The sequence below is a fragment of the Oryctolagus cuniculus genome, chromosome 6 (assembly GCF_051225735.1).
Source record: "Oryctolagus cuniculus isolate XC-2025 breed Fujian yellow rabbit chromosome 6, ASM5122573v1, whole genome shotgun sequence".
Lineage (NCBI taxonomy): Eukaryota > Metazoa > Chordata > Mammalia > Lagomorpha > Leporidae > Oryctolagus > Oryctolagus cuniculus.
In genome coordinates this window covers 51421651-51446988 of record NC_142872.1, presented here as the reverse complement: position 1 = coordinate 51446988, position 25338 = coordinate 51421651, and the positions used below count along the sequence as shown (strand labels likewise).

At 40.8% G+C, this 25338-nt stretch overlaps 1 long non-coding RNA gene across 1 annotated transcript in view; it reads left to right on the top strand.

Annotated features, from left to right (window-relative positions):
• The window catches only part of LOC149126138 (uncharacterized), a 121660-nt gene extending 99619 nt beyond the window's left edge, over positions 1 to 22041 (top strand). The window contains exon 3 of the long non-coding RNA XR_016235466.1: positions 21943 to 22041. This is a non-coding gene — a long non-coding RNA (uncharacterized LOC149126138). The remainder of the gene's footprint in view (positions 1 to 21942) is intronic.
• Positions 22042 to 25338: the final 3297 nt, after the last annotated feature.

The following is a 25338-nucleotide window of genomic DNA, read 5'->3' as shown; positions in this document are numbered from 1 at the left end:
CGGAAGTGGAGCAGCATGGACTCGAATCAGCACCCATATGGGATGTCTGCACTGCAGGCGGTGGCTTCACCGGCTATGCCACAACTCTGGCCTCTCTATTCCTAATTAGGAGCAGCCTTAAATAGGTCATTTATGCTCTTGGCGCATTAACTTCCTCACTGTTTTTGTTTTTATTTTTCGGAGGGAGAATAAGATGATATAGAGTTTGTTATGTAAGTCCATGATTTTTAATTGTAAGTTTCTATCCCCCAGCCCTCATCTCTGTCTGGCCCCATAGACATTTAGTGATGCTTGTAGACATTTTTTGATTGTCGTAATCAAGGGAAGGTGACCTTACTGGCATCTATTGGGAAAAACCATTAGTAATGCTAAACATTCTATAATGCACAGGACAGTTTCCCTGATATGTACCCCCTCCATAACAAAGAATTACTGTGATCATGAAATGAGTTGAAGATTTTTTTTTAACCATTAAAAATTAGAGAAAATATTCACAAGTATTCTTTGCTTTACATGTTCTAAAATTTGTACATTTGTTTGTAATTAGGATTTTTATGAACAAATTATGTGGTCTTACTGTTTTAAGATTCGTGTTGAGTGCCGGTTACAGTGCAGTCTTGTGGATGAGTCAGATAATAATTAGCAACTACTGGGTTGGCACTGTGGTGTAGTAGGCTAAGCCTCTGCTTGTGGTGGCAACATCCCGTAAGGGTGGCAGTTCGTGTCCAGCTGCTCCTCTTCAGATCCAGCTCTCTGCTATGGCCTGGAAAAGCAGTGGAAGATGGTCTGAGCACCTTGGACCCCTGCACCTGCATGGAAGACCCAGAAGAAGTTCCTGGCTTCATATTGGTCCGACGGTTGTGGTCATTTGGGGAGTGAATTGCAGATGGAAAACCTTTCTCTCCCTTGTTCTGTCTGTGGCTCTAACTCTCAAATAAATAAATCTTTAAAAAAAAACTTTAAAAATAGTAAATGCATAAGGAAATATTTAATAAAGTGTCAGGTAAGTTTCTGAAATAAGAGGTATGAGAGGAAACAGCAAGGAGCCACAAAGGGAGATCAATAGGGATATTTTCCTTAAAGTGATGCATTAAGAAATCTCTCCAAAGAGGTGACTGTGGAGCTGAGACTAGAAGGGTAAGATGGTGCCAGTCATCTAAATGGTGTGTAGGAAATTCTATGTAGTGGAACTCATGTGTTTTTAAGTATTGAGGTGAGAAAAAACTTGATACGTTAGAGTAACTGAAAAAAGGCAATGTGACTGGAATGCTGCTATGAGAAGGGTAGGATGAAATTAAAGAAAATGAAGAAATAGGGAGCTATTGGAGCAAGTGGGTTCTTGAAAATGTGTTAATAAGCTTGGATGACTTTGCAAGTATAAAGGAAAGCTGTTGAAAGCAGAAGACTTCATGTTTTTGTTTATGCTTTAAAATGTTCACACTGACTGTTATAGGGAAAATGGATTGGATGGTGACGAGAGTGAAAGCAAGTAACCATTAGAACGTGATTGAAATCATTCAGGCAAGAGATAATCATGACCTGGACTTTGGTAATGGCTGTGGAACTGAAAAGAAAGGGATGCACTGATGATATCAGAATGAAAAGAAAGGAGACTGGATCAAGTGGATGAGTTTGGAGGAATGTGAAAGCAAGTCAAGAGTCAAGAATGGCTGCGATTTGTGTTTTTGAAAAGCTAGGTAGATGAATGGTGGCACCATTTAGTTCAATGTCGATGGAGACAGAAGTCAAGGATTCAGTTTTAGACATACTAATCTTGATCTGCCTGTGAATCTTCTAATTGGAGATTTCAAGCAAGCAGTTGAATACCTGTCACAGGCCCAGAAGAGAACTCAGGTTAGAGATACCATCTGGGAATCACCTGCAAAGAGAAGTTAATTTAAGACCATAAAAATAGATGTAATCAACTGGAAAAGGGGATAAAGAAAGAACTACAGGAGGAGGCCTGGGGCTTAGCCAGAGGAACTTAAAAATTTAGATAGCTAGGCTAAATAAATGCAATCAATGATATATTCACATTTAATTTGTTAGAAATTGTATTTCATCTTCCTCCACCCCTCAAATTTATTTTGCTCTATTTTTGTGTTATATATATACATACATGTTTATGGGGTACCATGTAATGTTTTAATACATACACTGTAATGTTCAAATCAGGGGTAAATATATCTATCTCCTTAAAGATTTATTTCTTTATGATGAAAATGTTCAAATTTTAAGTTGATATATTTTTACTCATGCTTCTGTTGTTCATGGAGCTAGATGATGGAATTCCAGCTGTAGCCTTCAAATTGTAGGTGCCTCTAATTGCTGGTACAAGAAATGATAGTATCTATCACAGGGAGAAAAATTTCCACCTTTTCCTGTAGTTGCAGAAAAGCAAATTCTGTTTCGCATCATGAAATTTTCCTTGCAGTAGATATTTTCAACAATGGCATCTTGCAAGACACACTAGGACTTCACATATTGCCAAATCCTGTGAAAGTATTCTTTAACCTTTAAAATGCCTGAACTCTCATTAGTTTTGCATAAAAATGTGTGGCCTTGGAAATAATGAATAGTTTTCTTCTCTATGAGGTATAAATACTTGTGAGTCTTCTTTATTAAACACAAGGAGACCCTTATTCTCTTATATTCAGGAAGGTCTCAAAAAAGACATTTATATCTCTACAAATTTCTTATTTAAACAAAAAATTTGAGAAACTTAAAATTAAAAACATTTAAATTAATTGACAGAAGAAACCAGCAAAAGAAGATTGAGAGGGATATGTCAAAAAAGTTGGTGAAAAACTAGGTGTATGAAGAATGAAAATAAAGGAGAATTTTTTTTAAAAAAGATTTATTTATTTATATGAAAGACAGAGTTTACTGAGAGAGAGAGAGAGAGGGAGAGACAGAGAGAGAGAGAGAGAGAGAGAGAGAGAGAGAGAGATCTTCCATATACTTGTTCACTCCTCAAATGACCACAATGATTGGAGCTGCGCTGGTCTGAAGTCAGGAACCAGGAGCTTTTTCGGTCTCCCAAGTGGATGCAGGGGCCCACAGACTTGGGTCATCTGCTGCTGCTTTCCCAGGTGCATTATCAGGGAGCTGGGTCAGAAGTGGAGCAGCAGAGACACAAACTGGTACCCAAATGGGATGTCAGCCTCGCAGGTGACAGCCTTACCTGCTATGCCACAGTGCTGGCCCCAGAAGGAACTGTTTTAAGAAGGTAGCATGAAGGTCATTGGTGATCTTCGCCTGGCCAGTTTCAGTGGCAGAGTAAAGATGGTAATTCACCTGGGCTAGACTATTTGGGAAGTAAGAAAGATGAAGAAAGTATTTTTATAGGAGAAAAGTACAAAGGAAGTATAGAACACTGACAGGGGATCTGATTTCTCCCAAGTAGCATGAAACCAGGGTGCACCAGCAAGTAACACACGGTAATTTTGCAAGACCTTTAATTTCTTTTTTTTTTTTTTTAAGATTTGTTTTGTTTATTTGAAAGACAGAGTTACAGAGAGAGCTAGATACAGAGAGGTCTTCCATCTGCTGGTTCACTCCCCAGTTGGCAACAACGGCCAGAGCTGCGCTGATCTGAAGCCAGGAGCCAGGAGCCAAGAGCCAGGAGCCAGGAGCCAGGAGCCAGGAGCTTCTTTCAGGTCTTCCACATGGGTGCAGGGGCCCAAGGACATGGGCCATCTTGTACTGCCTTCCCAGGTCATAGCAGAGAGTTGGATGGGAAGAGGAACAGCTGGGACTAGAACTGGTGCCCATATGGGATGCTAGCACTTCAGGCCAGGGCGTTAAACCCATTGTGCCACAGCGCAGGCCCCAAGACCTGTAATTTCTATGACCTCTATGAAGTCATTGGAATATATATTTTATCTCCATTTTATTGATGAGGAGACAGAAATCCAGTTTCTTGCTCAAAGTTTCAAAGTAGTTATGTGTGGATTAACAGAATCTAGGTCTTGAAAATAGGTTTGCAGAACCCAAACCAGGTGCCTTTCATCTTCTAACACAAGTAAAAGGGGAGGCATCATCAGAAGGATTAGGAGGAGGGAGTGGCCCAAGGACAAACACTCCATCTAATACATATTTAATTAACTTACTGACTCTAACTGGGCCTAACTTCATTCTTACTTTTCACACTGATTGGAATAGTAGAGTGTGTCTAATTTTTCCCAGAAGAAATTAGTCTTTAGGTCATATATGGAAATTGTGTATTTCTGAAGGAAAATTTAAAGAACCACCACTTAGCAATAGGTATTAGAGGTGAGTTTCTTTTAAAATTTTTATTTATTTATTTATTTGAGAGAGAGAGAAAAAGAGAGAGAAAGAGAGAGAGAGACTGAGCGAGCGAGCGAGCACAAAGCTCTCATCTACTGGTTTATTCTCCAAATACCTGCAACATCCAGGGCTGGGCCAGGCTAAACCCAGGAGCTAGGAATGCAATCCAGGTCTACTGCATGGATGACAGGGACCTAATTACTTGGGCCATCATGACTGCCTCTCAGGGTTTGCATTAGCAGAAAGCTGGAGTAGATATTGAATCCAGGCAATTTGATATAGGATGTGGGTATTCTTACTGATGTCTTAACTGCTAGACCAACTGCCAGGCCAAATAGAGGAGAAATTTGGAGAATGAATCAGCAGATGGAAGATTTTCTCTCTCTCTCTCTCTCTCTCTCTCTCTCTGTACGTGTGTGTGTATGCGTGTGTGTGTGAGCAGCAGTACTGGAAATACTCTTGTTGTTTCAACTATACTGATAAGAAGTGCTGGGTCCTGGAAATATCAGTGTCAAGTAAACATTCTGTAGGCTCTCATGGCACATTTCAGCTTTTCAGGGCTTGTGCATATGAGATGGATTTATTGCACTCTTGCACATCTTGAGTTTAAAATATGAATAAATATTTTCTATGTAATAATATTCCTTAAATTTCTCAAACTTCTTTAAAAGTGGAATATGTAGAGTTATATAAAATGTAGAAAACTGGAGATAAATTGAAGATGATTATATTGCTATTTCTTAGCTCTTAAATATATGAAGAAGGCAAATATTGATGTGATTCAATCATAAGGAAGAGGGTTACTTGCTATATATAAAGCTAGAAAACCTTACTAAGATGATGGTCTGGTTTACAGAACTCTAAGATAGCTATTTATAACAGTAGTTATAATAGTAGCCTTCATCTTTAGTGAGCTTTTCATTTCCAGCCTATTTTGATTCCCTTGGTGATCTGTGAGCCAGTTCTCCTAGTATGAAATACTAGTGAAGTGATGTCTTTCTATTTATTAATTCTGTCCTCACAAACTTCATATCCTTGAATCAATTTGGTCTGTCTCAGTCCTATAAACAGACTATTTATTTATAGAGTGTTAATAAAGCTATTAAAATATTTTTATTATGGAAATGGAAAATTTTAGTCATTTTCTTTTTTTTCTTTCTTTTTTTTTTTGCAGGCAGAGTGGACAGTGAGAGAGAGAGAGACAGAGAAAGGTCTTCCTTTTCCATTGGTTCACCCCCTAGTGGTCGCTGCAGCCAGCGTGCTGCGGCCAGTGCACAGCGCTGATCCAAAGCCAGGAGCCAGGTGCTTCTCCTGGTCTCCCATGCGGGTACAGGGCCCAAGCACTTGGGCCATCCTCCACTGCACTCCCGGGCCACAGCAGAGAGCTGGACAGGAAGAGGAGCGACCGGGACAGAATCCGGCACCCCGACCAGGGCTAGAACCCGGTGTGCCGGCGCCACAGGCAGAGGATTAGCCTATTGAGGCACAGCACCGGGTAGTCATTTTCAAAAGCAGAAAGAACCCAAGTATGCTTTATCAAAGTGCACAGAAACTTGAGTACCCATACCAGCTTTGATGATTACCTATTGTGTTTTCATCTACACTGTTACCTATTTACCTTTCTCAAGTATTATGTGAATGAAACTCCTCAGTGGTATAACAGTGAAGCTTTCTTTGCTGTAATTTAATCACCAGAATTGCATTTGCTTGCATTACTTATGTTAAATGTGCATAACATAAACATTGTGTTCTCAAATATTATAACTTCCTAGTATCTTAACTGTGGGAATTGTTATAAATTAAGCATTTTTCTTTCATAGTTATGTACTTTTTGAGCTTGTACATGATTCAAAATTTGAAAGATTAAAAAAAGTATCCATGAAAAAGATAAGTATTTTTCCCTCTCTTCTTTTCCCTCTCAGGGGATAGCATTGTTTTTGGTTTCTTAAGTATTTGCTAGTATATGTTGTATGCATTTACAAGTGTGTGTGTGTCACATGCATGTTATAGAGAATGAGATATAAAGAAATAGGAAAAGTGAGAAAAGATAGCTTTGTGTTTGTTTGGGTATGGTATTGAAAGTATTGGGAAGGGGACTCATGACAATGGAGTCTGCAAACAATGAATTTCAGAAACTTAGATGACTTCTGCTCAAAATATTTTATGCCATAATGACTTATTCTTGAATCCTTTGTGTAAAAAGGGAGATGCAAAGTTGTCTCTCTGGTATGGCTCATGTATTTAAGATTTAAAAGGGGGAGAGTATTCTATTGATAAAATTAATAATAAGAGGAGGTGGGTTTATTTGTAGAAATATGCTCTTATTCATATAGCACATCCAGATGAGACAGAACTCTTTTTCACTAAGTTCTTCTTAGAGTTCATATTTTTTAAGAAAGCTTTAATTAATGAATACAAATTTAATAGGTACAGCTTTAGGAATATAGAGGTTCTTCTCCCCATATCCACCCTCCCATCCCTACTCCCGTCCCACCTCCTACTCCTTCTCCCATCCTATTATTTGTTAAGATTAGGTTCTAATTAACTTGATATACAAAAGACCAACTCTATACTAAGTAAAGATTTTCACAATTTTCACCAATACAGTCACACAAAGTATAAAGTACCTTTTGAAAACACATTTTACAGTTAATTCTCATAGTACAACTCATTAAGGATAGAGGTCCTACATGGGAAGTAAGTGCACAGTGAGACCTTTGTTGATTTAACAATTAACACTCTTTTTTATGACATCAGTGATCACCCGAGGCTCTTGACATGAGCTGCCAAGGCTATGGAAGCCTTTTGAATCCACAAACTCCGTCAGTATTTAGATAAGGCCATAAGCAAAGTGGAAGTTCTCTCCTCCCTTCAGAGAAAAGTGCATCCTTCTTTCATGATCCCTTCTTTCCACTGGGGTCTCACTCACAGAGATCCTTCATGTAGATCATTTTTTGCCACAGCATCTTGCCTTTCTGTGCCTGAAATGCTCTCATGGGCTTTTTAGCCATATCTGACTGCTTTAAGGGTTGATTCTGAGGTCAGGGTGCTGTTTAGGGTGTTTGTCATTCTATGAGTCTGCTGTGTCCTGCTTCCCATGTTGGATCATTCTCTCCTTTTTAATTCTACCTATTGTTATTACCAGACACTTGGTCTTATTTATGTTATTCCTTTGACACTTAATCCTATCTATATGATTAATTGCACAGTTAATATGATCACTGTAACATGTAAGATGGTATTAGTACCACCCAGCTTAATGCAGTTTGGAGTCTCATGGCAAATTTTTAGTTTTATCTTTAGGAGTAAGTCTGTGGGAATGTGTGCCCAAGAGTTCATATTCTTGACATCTTTTTTTCAATCTAAGGTTGTTCTTGTATACTCATGATGCTGTATTTCACCTAAATACTAGGAATAATAACAGCAGCAGTACCAATTGGTACTTACTGAGCACCTATTATGACTCAGACTTGGGTTCAGTGCTTTACACATGTTCATTTAATCTTTACAGTCATTCAGTGAGGGAGATTTTATAATCAATGGAGAAACTGAGGACAGAGAAGCCAACAATGTGCTAGGGGTCACAGCCAATCTGTCTTGAGATAAAGATTGTCTGACTCTAGAATCTGCGTCTGCATTTTTAAGTCCTCTGCTCTACTTAATTTTTAAGATTTATTTTATTCATTTGGTAGAGTTACAGAGAAAGAGGGAGACACACACACGCACACACACATGCACACACACACATACAGAATCTTCCATCTGCTGGTTCACTCTCCAAATGGCTGAAACAGCCAGGGTTGGGCCAGATGAAATCCAGGTGATAGGACTGTCTTCAGGGACTCCCATGTGGGTGCAGGAACCCAGATACTTGGCCCATCTTCTACTGCTTTTCTAGGTATATTAGCAGGAAGCTGGATTGGAAGTCTGACCTGTGTCCCTATGGAATGGTGGGGGTCAAAGGCCATGGGTTAACCTCTGTGCCACAACACCTGTCCCTCCTCTTCTCTATATTGAATAACAAATTTTGGAAGAAGGAGAGCTTTCCTGGTAACTTGAAACAGTTCACTGATGTCCAACTTCTTGCCCTAGAATGAGAGATATGGAAGTTGAATGGATCAGATCCCATGAGCTTGATCCAGGTATGGTATAGGACAGTGGTGCTCAAGGACTAGCAAGAAGGTTTCAGGGAGAAAGCCATAGTCAAGTCAGACACAATTCAGTCAGTTAACCAAGTGGTGCTGGACCGAGTCTGAAAACAAGTGGGAGCAGCAGGATAGAAGCCAGGAACATCAGACACTGAGAAAGAATAAGTAGGGTCAGCATGGAGGAGGCTGATCTCACAGAGATTTCCTGAAAATTTGGAGTCCAAAGTTAGGGACTATTTGAAAAGGAGCTGACAGCCTCCTTTGTCAGGGAATGGATTTGATAATGATCTTGTTTTCCAAATACAAGTCTCCACAATAATTACAAGGGAAGTTGCTTAAACACTTATTTCCAGGCCCCATGCTCTGAGATTCTGATGCAGGTCTGAAATAGACTTTGGAATTCCATCCCCAGCAAGTCTCTCAGGTCTTTATGAAACAAGAGTCACATTGGTCTTTGTAGCACCTATTATGACTCAGTAACTGGGTAACTGTTAAAAGGGAAAATTTCTTCCTGAAATTCTGGAAAAGGGTGGTATCACACTGTGGAGGCTGGTTAGTATTATAGAAAAAATAAAAATACCCATGATGATGAGGGTGGGAGTCAGAAAGGCATTGTCATCTTATTTGCCCATTGGCTGAGTCTTCATTAGAGAATGTCCTGTTTTTATGTACCCAATGGATTTGAAGATAATGAGAAAAACTAGATTGGAATTTGTACTTATTCATATTTTGTTATTTAATTATATAGTTAAATAATTAAACATTCTTTAGGTACTTAGTATGTGCCAGACACTGTTCTAGAATTTTGGTGATATACAAATGAATATAAGATGTATTACATCTTTGATCTTATGGGTCTTTCAGTCTCGAAAGTAATTGTAAGAGATTGGCTTATGTGATGATTAATTTTGTGTGCCAAATGTATTGGGCTAAGGGATACCCAGAAAGCTGGTAAAACATTATTTTTGGGTATGTCTGTGAGGGTATTTCTAGAAGAGATTAGCCTTTGAATCAGTAGACTGAGCAAAAAGACCACCCTCACTAATGTGGGCAGGCATCCCCTGATGTGCCAAGTGCACAAATAGGATGAAAATGTGAGGAAGGTGAATACTTGAGCTGAGACATCCTGCCCTTAGACCAGGGCTCCTGGTTCTTTGGATTATGCCACCAACTTTCCCAGATGTCCAATTTGCAGATCACGGGGTTTCTCAGCCTCTCTAATTGTATGAGTCAGTCCCTCATATACGCACATATATACATATACAAACACACATATACATACCTTCAATTGCTTATGTTTCTATGCAGAATCCTGAGTAATAAAGCTTGCATAGTCTTCCATGGTCTCTGGAATCTGATTGCTTATTGCAAACCCTGCCTCTCCCAATTATTGTGCCTTACTTTCCTCACTTACAAACTGTGGATGATAATCTTGTCACCCTCCTGGAGTTTTTATGAGGATTAAGGAAAAGAATTTGTGCAAAAAACATGTGCCTGACACATGTGTTCTGCAGATGTCACTGTTTTGCTAAGACTGGAGACTTCTTTTCATTTTCGAGCTTCTGACCTATAGCTTTACCTAGTTCATTTCTTAGGATCATTGTCTGTTCATTCACTGTCTACATGGGGCTCAGTTTGGGACAACTTTCTGCTTCCTCAGTATCTTCACTCTAGAAGGAGCTCCTGCAAGCCTCAAACTTGGACACTCATTGAAATAGAAGCTTCCAAGTTATGTAATCTAGTTGATGCCCAGCCCACAGTTTTAAATTATTCTAGTCACAGTGGGAAAATGTTGGGGAAAGGAAAAAGAAGTGATAGTCACTCCATGTGATTTAAAAAAAAATTCTACATGAATATTCATAACCCTGGTCAGCATCAGTGACAACAGAGAAATGTTGGCCTAAAATTTGCTCCCTCAAATTTTTTTTCTGAGAATTTCATAAAAATATGTAACTATAAAAAAGGAAATTAGAATTACTATTTGTTGAGATGCTAAGAAGGGATATGGGGTATGCTTCGATAATTTCTGTGGCTGAATAATTGAAGGTATCTCAAATACTTTCAGGTTCCACTGAGTTATTTTTCAGGAAACTGCAGAATAATTCATACAGCATTCAAAGATCAGCCTCCTGCCATTGATTTAATTTTGCAAAGGAGATCTATTTGATGAGATAGCTAATTGAGAACGTTTACATATCAAATGCAAAACTTGGGAAGAATCTAAGAAATAAAAATAAGTATTTTTAGTAGGTATAAAGTTTAGAGTAGGACTGGCTTTCAAATTGCAACACACTAGAATTTAGATTGGAGAATTGTTTTTTGTCTGATCATAGGGTAGTTCAGGCAAATTAGTAAACAGAATCTGCCGCACTAAAAAAAAAAAAAAAAGAAAAACAAACAAACAAAAACTCTCACAAACCTGACACGGGCATAGTCTTGATTGCGCAAAAACTTTTCCTTCAAAACTCGTCACAGATTCTGTTTATTTCAAAAGAGAAGGCATAGGCTGATCTGCATTCTGCAGCTGACTGCCCCAGAGCCTCTGCAGTGTGCAGATTTGAAATTGACTTTCTCCCTGGAGGATGTTTCTTGGATGCAGGAGGGGAAGAAAAGTCAGCTAAGCCAGGGCATCTTTAAAGATCTTCTCTCTGAAGCAAGATACAAACTGTGCTCTTTAGACAATACATATCCAGTGTTCTAAGCTGTGACCTTCCCTACTTCTAATGAATAACAATGCAATCAATTGTTCCCTCAGTGAGGAACAGAATTTGCTGCAGTGAAGAGGTAGGTAAGAAGCGAATTTTACTATGAAGGAAAAAGGATTCTTTCCAGGGATTCTTGAAAATTTTGCAAATTTTGTCTGTGGAATAAAGAGCTGAATTTATGGGACATTTACCTCAATTTTGGAAGCCAAGAAAATTTAGTGTCATCACAAGATGGAGAATCAACAGGCTTCTGCGTACAAAGGAACTCCTTCTCTGACTGGAATAACACTCCACCCTGTTTATGTTTACCTTTAATAAAATGTTGAGAAAAACCTAAGTATTGGGACAGACAGAATTGGGGTCAAATCCTGGTAGTTCTGTGCTCTAACCTTTCTGAACTTCAGTTTCCATTTCTGTGAAATGAAAATAATACTGTGTAGAGTTGTTCTTATGACTAAATGTGATTATGATATGAGGCAATTAATATAGTACTTGTACCCATTGGTTTTTCTCTCACACATACACAAGCATACACTATGCAAATATACAACTCACAAATGTAAATATACAGACACACCCCTAATTTGTCCTTTGTGTTGCTTTATCCTCACCTGGTTTCTGTCTTTTCTGCTTCTTCTGGCTCAGCTCTGCTTTCTCACTTCTCGGTCCCTCTTCCTATAGAGAAATTCTCCATTTTACTTTTTCTAATGTTCTTAATTTAATTCATGAAACTCAGGAGTTTATTACTGATTAATATGGTAAACTATAAATTTTTTAAAAAGATTTATTTATTCGTATGAAAGACAGAACATCAGAGAGAGAGGAAAAGAGAGAAGGGGGAATATCTTCTGTCTGCTGATTCACTCCTCAAATGGCTGCAACATCAGAGGTGGGCAAATTCTGAAGCTAGGAACTAAGAATTCCATCTTATTTTACCACAAGGATGGCAGGGACATAAGCCCTTGGACCATCATCTGCTGCCTTTCCAAGCACATTAGCAAGGAAGCTGGTTTGGAAGCAGAGCAACCAGGGCTTGAACCAACACTCTCAGATGGGATGCTGGTATCATAAGTGGTGGCTTAACCTGCCCCAAAGACATAACTTTTTGGTACTTTGTGACACTCAGTACTTCAAAGGATACATAGCAAATCAACAATAATTTTTTATTGGTTGACTCAAGGGACTTTAAAAACTTTATGGAAAATGAGTTTAAAGATGAGTTTATTTTTGGTGCAAAACATTTTTGAAATCCATGTATATGAAATATGTTAAAAAAGTTCATAGAAAATAAATATTATGATAAAACAATGCTTGGATTCAACATTTTCTGCACCAAAATAAGCTCATGTTTTTTCTTAGAGATTTATTTATTTACTTGAAACACAGAGTTAGGGAGAGAATGAGAAATACAGAGAGAGGTGAGAGAGAGAGAGGTCTTCTATCCATTGGTTTACTCCCCAAATTGTTGCAGCAGCAGGAGCTGAGCTGGTCCAAAACCAGGAGCCAGAAGCTTCTACAGGATCTCCCATGTTGGTGCAGGAGCCCGAGCACTTGGACCATCCTCCACTGCATCCCCAGGCACAAAAGTAGGAAGCTGAATCAGAATTGGAGCTTCTGGAACTTGAACTGGTGCCCATATGAAATACCAGTGCTGGTAGTGGTGGCTTTACCCACTATACCACAGTGCCAGTCTCTAAACTCATCTTTTAAATTTCACTTTTCAATGAACTATTTGAAGTGCCTTCAAATTATTATGTATATCAGATAATAAATCCCCCAATTTTTTCTTCATTCTGAGCTGATCTAGAGACATCATTAATATTTATATAATAGCTTTTTGGTTACATATATTAACTCAAAGCTTCATAAGCAATCTAATAGGCAGGTATTAGTATCCTAATTTTGCCAATGAACAAACAGAAGGTTGAGATATTAAATGATCTGTCCAAATTAAGTGACAGGGCATGGATAGTAAATATTTAATTCCAGATATTTCTGACTCTAGAGCTCAAACTCTGCTATATTATATAATTTTACCATTAGGCATCTGATAAAATTGTGGTTAGGCTTCTGAGTCTTGGGTTTGAAACAAACCAGATTTTCTCTGTGAACACTCTCCTCCTTGTTGGTACTTCCTATCTGGTTCTGCATCTCTAAGCAATGGAAAAAGCTGCCTGAATTCTCTTTCCTACTCAAATGTTTCAAGACAATCTAATCTCAGGTCCAGACCCTTCCCCTTCTTGTCATGACCAGCATTGCACCAGCCAGCACCTTTCTTACAGCAGCAAGAGAAAATTATAGATTGAGAGCCATCTTTTTTTAAATAAAACACTCTTCTGAATAGTTACATGTATGGCTTTGGCATTTTACAGAAAACAAAAACAAAGCTAAAAGAAGAAAACTTCCAAAACAAAACACCCATATGAAAATAATTTGCTTCTTAAATAAATATTTTTCTCTGGCATAAAACTTCCCAGCTTGAGGAACGATATGAACCCACATATCTTGGCTAATCCAAATTACATCCCCCTCTCCTTAAAATAAGTGAAAAAAACAGTGCTGTTGCAAATAAATCCCGTTTTTCCACAAATGAGAGGTATTTTCTATACTACAATGCTTTCCAATTATGTTGGGTAGCTTCATGTTGAATAACAACAGAAGCTTGCAAATCAAATGATTGTAACTGTTATTCAAAGTTCAGTAATTTTGATAATAGATATTTTCCCTGCTCAGATGGATATGTAAACACCATATTCAACAGTTTGGAGGATAGATGCAACAGACTTTCACTTAAATCCTGTAGTTTCTGCTTTGGACAAAGATAAATGATTTTCCATTATATTTCTAACTTTCCTATTATTAATATTTTTTTAAGCAAGCTTGATACCAGAATTGTAGTTACTGTTTTGTTTTGGAGGGGAATAAATTCATTAGGTTGGTAAATTATTTAAGTGCTTAATGTCATACTCTTAGCTGAACATTGCTAAAAAATGCTGTATATTTCTGGGAAGATGATTTACAATTTCCAGCTCTTTTCTCCACATTTCTTAGAAGAATGAAAAAATGTATTATCTGGGAGACAAGCAGAAGAGAAGCGGCAGATGCTTGGCAAAGTTAAGATACCACTTGAAATGCCAGTATCCCATAACAGAGTCCTGGCTCTGCTCCTGATTTCAGTGCTCTGGATTCCAGTGTTCTGCTAATGTGTACCCTTGGAGGCAGCAGATGATGGCTTAAGTATTTGGAACCCTGCCACCCATGTAGGATACCCAGACTGAGTTCCTGGCTTCTGGCTTTGGCTTGGTCTAGCCTAAGCTGTTGGAGGCATTTGGGGAGTGAACCAGTGGATGGAAAATCTCTCCCCACCCTTCAAAGAAATAAGAATTTTTAAAATAAGAGAGTGAGAGAATTGAACAGAGAGATAGACAGAGAGATTTCACATGTAGTGATTCACTCCCTGAATGCCTGTGGTAGCCTAATCAGCCTGGAGCCAGAAGCCAGGAATTTAATTTGAGTCTTCCCAGTGGGTTGCAGGAATCCAATTACTGGAACCATCACCCCTGTCTTCCAGGGTCTCCATTGGCAGGAAGCTGGCATCAGGAGTCAGAGATGAGAATTATACACAGGCATTCTGATATGGAATGCAAGTGTATTAACTAGCATCTTAACTGCTATGCCAAATGATGCCCCTGGAGTCATATTCTTTTTGATGTTCATAGTCAACAATGCATAAGAGTTCTTATCTCACAGTTTTGGAGTCCAAGATGGATCTCTTATTTCGGTACATCCAAGGGGTATAACTTTAATGCTAGCAGGGATTCTAATTTGCTAGGGACAAGGACACTAGCAGGAAGTCTTATTTGCTAGGGATTGTAGTGGTTAGGAATTTCCAAAACAAATACAAAAAATAAAAGAAAAAATAGAATTTAAGCTATTTTGATTACACCTATTCCTTTAGGCTAAATAAGCAGAGGAAGAACCACAGAGTCATTGCTTAACTGCATAGGCTGCTCTTTTCTCTTTTATCATAAGCTTATGTAGTTAACAATATACTTTTATTGTTATTAATAATTACTGTTGTTCCAGTTACTCTGTTTTGTCGATTGGGAATATGTGGGGAGCAGCCCGGACTGGACTGAGTTACTGGAATTAAGACTTATTCTATGCATCTGCTCTCCCACAATATGGCGCTGGGAGAGAAGTAAACAGCTTCCGCACAGCTGCCTCCAGTTCAACTAATAAACTGTAGGACTTGCTCCTGATTGGAGAGCGGCGTACTCGGCGTGTGGGCAGCCGAGTTGGGATTGGCAGAGGAGGACTATAAAGGAGGAGAGAGACGGCATGCACCAGGAACATCTATGGGGAACATCTAAGGGGAACACCTGTGCAGCCCCCCAGAGAGCCGGCCGGCGGTGTGCCGCTCCCCTGCGGAAGTGGGGAATGTGGCCAGGGGGAACTGCCCTTCCACGGAGGTGGAAGGGTCGGTAGCCAACCCGGGAAGAACCAGCAGCAAACCTGGGGAGGGCCAAGCAGACAAAAGAACAGCGCAGGGTCCTGTGTCGTTCCTCCACGAAGAGGGGGAGCGACATAATGGTGCCGTGACTCGGATATGAAGCCTAGGCAGGGCTTGTGTCGTTCCTCCACGAAGAGGGGGAGCGACATAATGGTGCCGTGACTCGGATATGAAGCCTAGGCAGGGCTTAGTGTCGTTCCTCCACGAAGAGGGGGAGCGACATAATGGTGCCGTGACTCGGATAGGAAACCTAGGACGGATATGAAACTTAGGAGGGAAGAAATGACTCGGATTAGGAAACCTAGGATGGATAGGAAACCTAGGAGGGAAGAAGCAGGAAAATACCGGAGAGAGAGACTAGCAAAGAGCCTAGGTGCCGGAAGAAGCTATTGAAAGCCTAGGCAGAGACTCGGATATGGACTGTGGGAAAGAAGTTAGGATTGAAAGCGAAAGGGAAAGCTTTCATAGACTCGGATGCGGACTATGGCGGGGAAGCTAGGAGATTGAAAGTGAAACCTGGAGGAGGCTTGGACTCGGATACGGACTGTGGGGAGAAGCCAGGAGAAATGAGAGGAATATTGTTGGAAGAAAACTTAAGGAAACATACCGGGTAGAGAAAAATGTTAGGGAGGATGAAGCCGCGAGTGCAGGCCGAGGCGGAGATATAAGCCACCTTGGAATTCTTCAAGTCACCCCGGGGAGCAAGAGGCAAAGATCTGGAACCAGAGGCAGAGACGTGGGCCGCCAGGATTCGCCAGGTTAGTCCGGGGAACTTGGACTGAATGCCGGTGGTGGCGGAAACATTCGCGGAAGCCGCCGCGTGCAGAGAGAGCACGGGGCGTGAATAGACAGGGAACGCGGGGCTGGCGCAAGGCCGTGGTGCGGGCGCGAAGTGCGTGGAGACCGTGGAGCGTGTGCGCAGAGCCGGGAACCCGCCGGCGGGGCGAGGCGCCGGGAAGCCGCGCAGAGCCGTGAAGCTGCCGCGGGGCGAGGTGCCGAGAAGCAGCCTCGGGCGGGCGCCGGGAAACCGCGGGGATAAGAGAAACAGAAGTTTAGAAGTAAAAGAGAAATAGGAATGCTGGAAGATAGAAGTAAAATGGGAGAAATAGGAATGCCCGGAGATAGAGAAATAGAGAAATAGAAAGGCCTCCCTACAACACTGCAATGTGAGAGCTTGGATTCGGTCTGCCTGATTAAGTGAGGCGATGAGCACGATGAGCACCTGCGGCGGCTAGCAGCTTATGCGCCGCAGGTCACCGAAGACAGGCACGAATTAACATCAGTAAGGCCTCCCCACAAAAAGGCAATGAGAAGGCTTGGATTCGGTTTGCCTGATAGAGCTTGTAAGCCCCTGCAGGCAGAGCAGAGCATGCGCTGCAGGGCACCGAACACAGGCACGCATCAGCGCCTAAAAACCTCCTCACAACATGGCGAAGAGAGGACCCGGATTCGGTTTGCCTGATAGGACTTGTAAGAGCCTGTGGCAACTCTAGCAAGTAGAGCAGAGTGTGTGCCGCGGGACACCGAAGACAGGCGCATATCAATGCCAAAAATAAAAAGAAAGGGGGATCTGTGGGGAGCAGCCCGGACTGGACTGAGTTACTGGAATTAAGACTTATTCTATGCATCTGCTCTCCCACAATATGGCGCTGGGAGAGAAGTAAACAGCTTCCGCACAGCTGCCTCCAGTTCAACTAATAAACTGTAGGACTTGCTCCTGATTGGAGAGCGGCGTACTCGGCGTGTGGGCAGCCGAGTTGGGATTGGCGGAGGAGGACTATAAAGGAGGAGAGAGACGGCATGCACCAGGAACATCTATGGGGAACATCTAAGGGGAACACCTGTGCAGCCCCCCAGAGAGCCGGCCGGCGGTGTGCCGCTCCCCTGCGGAAGTAGGGAATGTGGCCAGGGGGAACTGCCCTTCCACGGAGGTGGAAGGGATAGTAGCCAACCCGGGAAGAACCAGCAGCAAACCCGGGGAGGGCCGAGCAGACGAAAGAACAGCGCAGGGTCCTGTGTCGTTCCTCCACGAAGAGGGGGAGCGACATAATGGTGCCGTGACTCGGATATGAAGCCTAGGCAGGGCTTGTGTCGTTCCTCCACGAAGAGGGGGAGCGACAGGAATATGTATACTTCTTAGCTTGGCTACCGTTTTTTCTTCTTTGTATCTGTTCTTGGCTGTCTCATGAAACTTATTTTCTTGTACTTTACTTACTGAATAATATTTAATAGCAATGTGAGTTAGTATACCCTTATGTACAAAGCCAAGAGAAGTAGAAAAGGAGAGATGAAAATAAATTCCAAATATTAGGTGAGTTTTTAGAATGGGTATCATGTAACCTTGTTCTTTATAGATGTATAATACTAATGGGGTTGGCACTATGGCATAGCAGGTAAAGCTGCTGCCTGTGGTGCTGGCATTCCATGCAGGCACTGATTCAAATCCTGGCTGCTCCACTTCCAATCCAGCTCCCTGCTAATGCACCTGGGTAAGCAGTGGAGGGTGACCTAAATGCTTCAACCCCTGCACCCACATGGGAGACTTGGCTTCTGGCTTCAGATCAGCACAGCTCCAGCTGTTTCAGCCATTGGGGAGTGAACCAATGGATGGAAGATCTCTCTTTCTCTTTCTTCATCTCTCTTTCTCTCTGTAACTCTGCCCTTCAAATAAATAAATAAACCTTTAAAAAGATGTATAATGTAGCACAGGCCTAGAGAGGGTACCTCTGAGTGATACTGAGGTAGATAACTGATGAAAAAGATGTTGGTTAAAAAGCAGTTACCATAAATGTAGGTAATTGTTAGGCAAAGATATTTTGTGAATGGCTTTATGTGGTAGGCTGAGTGCAATGACTTTGTCTAAGATTATTCAGGAGACAAGAGATTTTTGAGCAGAATTGATGTGTTATTAACATGTCTGGTAACATGTTAACACTTCTTAGGTCTTGAATCAGCAAAAGGAGACAGGGAAAAAAGACAATATTCTTGAACTGATGGTGTAGGTAGCGCATGCTGGATAGTTCCTTGGCTTTCTTAGTGTTTAGAGGCATCCTGAGGCATATCACTCAGTAAGTCAAACTGGAAATAGAGAAAACTAGATTATTAATGATCAGGATTAAGACACAGAAATCAATATGCTAGAGAAGGAAAGAAGGAAACAACACTTGATATCTCCATCATCTATAGTACCTCATTTTAATTCATTCCAGGGAATCTGATAGGCTCAGGATCAATCCACCAAAAGTAAGATACAAGAAGACCATTCTAGTTGTCTCTTGTTTTGAGCCCAAGCTACCGCTACAATGGGGAAAAATATTGCATGGATCCATTTTTGTTCCAAATGAAATACATATTTCAGGCACTAAGAAGCAGATCCCCATCAGAGGGCTTCACTCTGTGCTTACTTGCTTTCTGAACCAGTGCCAAATCATTTCCTAGATGACACGTATAATTTGGTGAAGGTGAGATTCTTTAATGTTTGAATAGTCTTTTCCCCTGAGTTGTGGTGACTCCAATTCTATTGATCATGGATAAGCAAAGGATGATGAGTTTTTAGAAATGTTACAGATCATCTGCTGTTTTGAAGATGGGTTTATCCTAAGTGTGTGTGTGTGTGTGTGTGTATGGCAGAGAAAGATTTTTTCAGTCTTTTTTATTATTTCTATTATGGTAGAAATTATGAACTTTTGGTAACTCTCACCCATCACATTCTTCCTCTTTTGGGTCCCTGTTGTTTCATTAAATCCTACAAAGCAAGGTCGCATGATGTCTTAAAAGAAAAAAAAACTCCTAAGAACAGTGCAGATTCTTCTTTCTCAATGTAGATATATAACTTCCCATTTAGAAAGACAAGTAGACACTGGCTTGAGGACACTGAACAAGGCCTTCCAGTTAAATATAGAGGATTAAACATAGGCTTTTTTTTTCATATCCTTCTAAACTTCCCAAAATGAATAAAAATTATGTGCTCATTTTTAAAAAAGATTTACTTATTTATTTGAAAGTCAGAGTTACACAGAGAAGGAAAGGGGGAGAGAGAGAGAGAGAGAGAGAGAGAGAGACAGACAGGTCCTCCATCCACTAGTTCACTCCCCAATTGGCTACAATGGCCAGAGCTGTGCCAATCTGAAGCCAGAAGCCAGGAACTTCTTCCAGGTCTCCCACATGGGTGCAGTGGCCCAGGGACTTGGGCCATCTTCTACTGCTTTCCCAGGTCATAGCAGAGAGCTGGATCAGAAGTGGAGCAGATCGGGGCCGCGGCTCAATAGGCTAATCCTCTGCCTGTGGTGCTGGCACACCGGGTTCAAGTCCTGGTCGGGGCGCTGGATTCTGTCCCGGTTGCCCCTCTTCCAGGCCAGCTCTCTGCTATGGCCCGGGAATGCAGTGGAGGATGGCCCAAGTACTTGGGCCCTGCACCCGCATGGGAGACCAGGAGAAGCAACTGGCTCCTGCCATGGGATCAGCGTGATGCACCGGCCGCAGCGCGCTGGCCACAGCGGCCATTGGAGGGTGAACCAATGGCAAAAGGAAGACCTTTCTCTCTGTCTCTCTCTCTCACTGTCCACTCTGCCTGTCAAAAAAAAAAAAAAAAAAGGAAGTGGAACAGCCGGGACTTGAACTGGCTCTGGATGCTGGCAATGCAGGTAGCAGCTTTACCAGGTATTCCACACCACAGCGCTGGGCCCTGCTCATTATTAAAGATAATACAGAAGACAACATGACAGCACCAGAGAGAAGTCAACAATATTTTAGAAACTGAAAGCAGATAGAAATTGAATTAACCAATTTGGGAAATCTGAAACTAAAGTTTGCAGTGGATTCAGCCAAAAAGAGAAAAGAAAATTGTATTACAAAATCTAAAAGGCTCAGAGATTCCATATTCCAGGTAACCTTCCCACCTTCTCCTAGCTTGGAAACTGCTGCTCATCCATCTTGGTGGAAAATGGGAGGTTCAGTTTGGAGAGGTGTAAATAGCTGAGGTTGTGGTGAGATGCTGCATGTTAGCAGCTTGAATGGTGAGATCGCTTATTCCTGTTCTTTTGAGGTGCTTTCAGAACACTGACATCCAGACTCCTGTCCCTAGACAGGAGGTGCCCACAAATGCTGATGTTTGGGAGTGCCATCATCAAATGGCCCAACCTCTACCCCACCATCTGATTGTGACTTTAAAGTCACATAGATCTATTTCTTTGCTAAAGTTAAGAAAGCATTAAATAAAAAAGAATAACTCACAGCCTGTTAAACCATCTGCTTCTAACAAGAAGAAATAAAAAGAGCTTGTCATGAAAGTGGAGACTCTAAGGCCTATGTAGGTTTTGTTTTCTGAGGATATCTCATAACGAATGTGAATTCCTGGATCCATTGAGAAAGTCATGGCAGGTTGACTGTTTACAGTCAAACTTGGGGAAATGAGTTAACTGCACGTCTGCCTTCCTTGAGATTTTTCAAAATAAGTGTCTAAAGAGACAAAACCTGTGTGTACTAGACTTTCTAGTTGTTTTTGGTTACTTTTCCCATTATTTCTCCAGATTGCAATTGTACTTTGAAAACCCACATCTGCCTTGCTATAATCCTTTATTTGCTCATGCTTTCATTATTAATTCATTTAAGAAATATGTTCTATGCTTTTTTATTGTATGCAGCACTAGTATAGACAGTGAGAATACAAAATAAAGCCCCTGAGCTCATACAGCCTACATTCAAGAGGGAGAGAATAACATAACCAAACACTGGTTTCTTCCCTTTCTTCTGTACTTGACTTGCTCATTCTTCTGGAGCCAAAAGTAGGGAAATAAGATATTGACATTTTAATTTTTTTTATATTCGGACAATGTACTTCAAAGCAAGATGGCAAACTCATTTAGCTACTAGCAGACTACTGTGAGAAATAAAGCACATATATGTGATACTTGTAAATGAAACCATAAATATTTTTTGAGATATTTCTGTTCGGTTTCTGTGAGATTTCCTCATTCTTATCATTCAATTATTCCACTGAGTTATATATAAATACATAAAAGTACATATATGTGTGTATGTAGCTCTTTTTTTTGTTTTGCTAAATGCTTTGTGTCTCTTAGTTTAGATTTGTTTTCCTTCTTTTCTTCCTTTTTCATCTCCCTTTTTTCTTTTATTTTAGTAATACCCTATTCTTAGTCCATGTAGATTATAGCTTGTCTAATCTTTTGGGTATTGCAGATACCATTTATTCAAAGATTGTTTCCTCCCAATTTCTTTTATTTCTTTCAAAGTCTATCATTCATGTTCCCTTTTTTTTTTTTTTCAGATGTTGGTGATCTTTCAAAAATGGAGCAATAAACAGCTATTGGGAAGCTGCCACGTGGATATGTGCAGTTACTGGACTGATACCAATGGGGTCTTTCATGAGGGGATTCCTGATGAAGAATCTGCCCTCTCCCCGGTATTCTGTCTCCATTCTTAAATATGCTTTTTGATTTCCTATCTAAAGAGTGAGTCTTTTTTGTTGAAGAGATCCTATTTTATCAATTCATTCTTTTTTTTGTAAGATTTATTTATTTATTCAAAAGGCAGAATTACAGAGGCAGAGGCAGAGAGAGAGAGAAGTTTTCCGTCCATGGCTTCACTCCCCAAGTAGCCACAAGGACTGGAGCTGGGCTGGTCTGAAGCCAGGAGCCAGGAGATTTTTCTGGTCTCCCATGTGAGTGCAAGGGCCCAAGGATTTGGGTCATCTTCCACTGCTTTCCCAGGCCATAGTGGAGAGCTAGATTGGAAGTGGAGCAGCTGGAACTCAAACCAGCACCCACATGGGATGCCGGCATTGCAGGTGGAGGCTTAACCTGCTAAACCACAACATCAGCCCCAACTTCTGTTTATTTAATAAATAGGAAAAATTGTCATTTGCCATAAATAGATGGTAACTATAAAGGTAAATGCACATTTGATAAAAGTTTAAGAGAATGTGATTGCCTACTCTATCTCTTTTTAAAAATAAGTTTTGGGGCCAGCATTGTGGCTTAGCAGATAAAGTCATCGCCTGCTCTGCCGGCATTCCATATGGGCGTCGTTTGTGTCCTGGCTGCTCCACTTCCAATCTAGCTCCTTGCTAATGGCCTGAGTAAATGAGCAGAGGTTGGACCAAGAGTTTGGGCTCCTGTTACCTGTGTGGAAAACCCATATGAAGCTCTGACTTCAAGCTTACCTAGCAGTGACCATTGTGGACATCTGTGGAGTGAATTGGCAAATGGAAGATGTCTTTCTGTCTTTCCTTCTGTTTCTGTAATTCTGACTTTAAAACTAAATAAATGAACCATTAAAAAGTTTCTTCTTTCTAAAAAAATATTTATGTAAAAGGCATAGAAAGATCTACCACTGACTTTTTTAAAAAAGATTTGATTTTATTTTTTTGAGAGGTAAATTTACAGTGAGAAGGAGAGACAGAGAGAAAGGTCTTCATTTTTCTGGTTCACACCCCAGATGGCTGCAATGGCTGGAGCTGTGCTGATCTGAAGCCAGGAGCCAGGAGCCAGGAGCTTCTTCTAGGTCTCCCATGAGGGTGCAGGGTCAACACAGGTCATAGCAAAGAGCTCGATTGGAAGAGGAGCAGCCGGGACTAGAACCGGCACTCATATGGCATGCTGGTGCCACAAGTGGAGGATTAACCTACTGTGCCACAGCACCGGCCCCCCACTGACTTTTTCACTCCCCAAATACCTGTAATGGTTGGATCTTGGAACTCAGTCTGGGTCTTCTACGTGGATGGCAGGGATCCAAGTGTGAGTCATCACCTGCTGCCTCTCAGGGTGCACATTATCAGGAATCTGGCATGGAGGGCAGGGTCAGTACTTTAACTGTGGCACTTCAATGTGAGAGATGGTATCCTAAACAACATCTTAACTGCTGTGCTAAATACTCACCCTACATTTCCATTTTAATTGAAAAACAATAATTGAACATATTTGTGGGGCACAGTGTGACTTCACAATACATGTAGAGGTATACAATGTGTAGTGATCAGATCAGGGAAATTGATATATTGATCAACTGAAAAATTAATCATTTCCTTGTTTTGAGAATATTCAATATCCTCTCTACTAGCTGTGTTGAAATATGCAATTAGGGCTGGCAATTGAAGTGGTTAAGCCACTGCCTGTGATGCCAGATCCCATCTCACAGCACCAGTTTGAGTACTAGCTGGTCTGCTTCCTATCTAGTTCCCTGCTAATGAGCCTGGAAAAGCAGCGAAGATGACCAAAGTGCTTGGGCTCCTGCCACTCATGTGGGAGACCTGGATGGAATTCCTTGCTCCTGGCTTTGGTAGGGTCCACTACTGCTATTTGGGGAGTGAACCAGGGGATGGAAGATCGCTTTCTCTATGTCTCCTCACCTCTTTCTGTAACTCTGCCTTTTAAGTAAATAAAATAAATATTTTTGTTAAAAAAAGAAATATACAGTTACTTGTTGTCATAGTTATCCTCCTGTTGCCTAATCTCTCTCTCTTTTTTTTAATTAGGCAGATTTAGACAGTGAGAGAGAGAGAGACAGAAAGGTCTTCCTTCCATTGATTCACCCCCCCAGATGGCTGCTACGGCTGGTGCGCTGTACTGATCCTAAGCTAGGAGCCAAGTGCAGGCGCCCAAGCACTTGGGCCATTCTCCACTGCCTTCCCGGGCCACTGCAGAGAGCTGGACTGGAAGAGGAGCAACCGGGACTAGAACCCGGCGCCCATATGGGATGCCAGTGCCACAGGCGGAAGATTACCCAAGTGAGCCACGGCGCCGGCCCACCTATTCTTTTTAAAAAGGCACTAACAAGTGTTAGGTGTTAAAGTCATACTAGTAGAAAACTAAAGAATCTCTTTCAAGTATTCCAAAAATAAAAATTAAAGGAGAATATATTTTTCACACTTCAATACTATTTAATGCCATATTCGGGCACCTCCTGAAGTCAATTGATGTGCCATCACTGGCTAAATTCCCTTTTTAATTCCAACGTGTGACAGTGACAGTGGTATCATCCTTCAGTGCTTCACTATGTTACACTTCTGCTCATAGACTTCTTGTAGCTGTATTCTATGGAGAACAAAGTAAATAGCCCATGTCTTAAGGCCACTATTTGATCTCAACTAGCTTTAGTATGGGCTGTTCCTGTGTCTGTACTGCTGTCTTGGTATGGCCCATGTGCTTTATTGTAATATTCCAGTTTTTATATTTTTTATTGCATTCTGGTTATTGTGTCCTTACTAAGACACCATTATTTCTTGTGGCCAAGACCTGTGTGTCCCATCTTACATTTTTAAAAGTGTCCTTGATGATGACTTACACAGTGCCCTCTATATGGAAGATGCTCTATCAACATAGTGTAAATATTTACTTATAGGATTTATTTGTTGCCACAAATTAAGCTCCCATTTCACAAAAAAACTTAGTGTTGATAATTCAATTGTGTCATCTAAATTTTCATAATAACGCAGTTTTAAGTTTCTTTTTTATAATGTTTCAAAGTTAGAAAACACAATAGAAAGAAGATATTCTAGTGGTAGTCAATACTTTTCTACTGAGTTTGATTCATGTTCATTATGTTTGTTTCCTTAATTTAAAAGCCTAAGCTTCCATAAGTTTTTATAAACTAGCTGATTTCCATGTTTCTGAGTCACTTTTGGAACATATTTTACTTTAATAACTCATCAAGCAAGAAAGCCAGC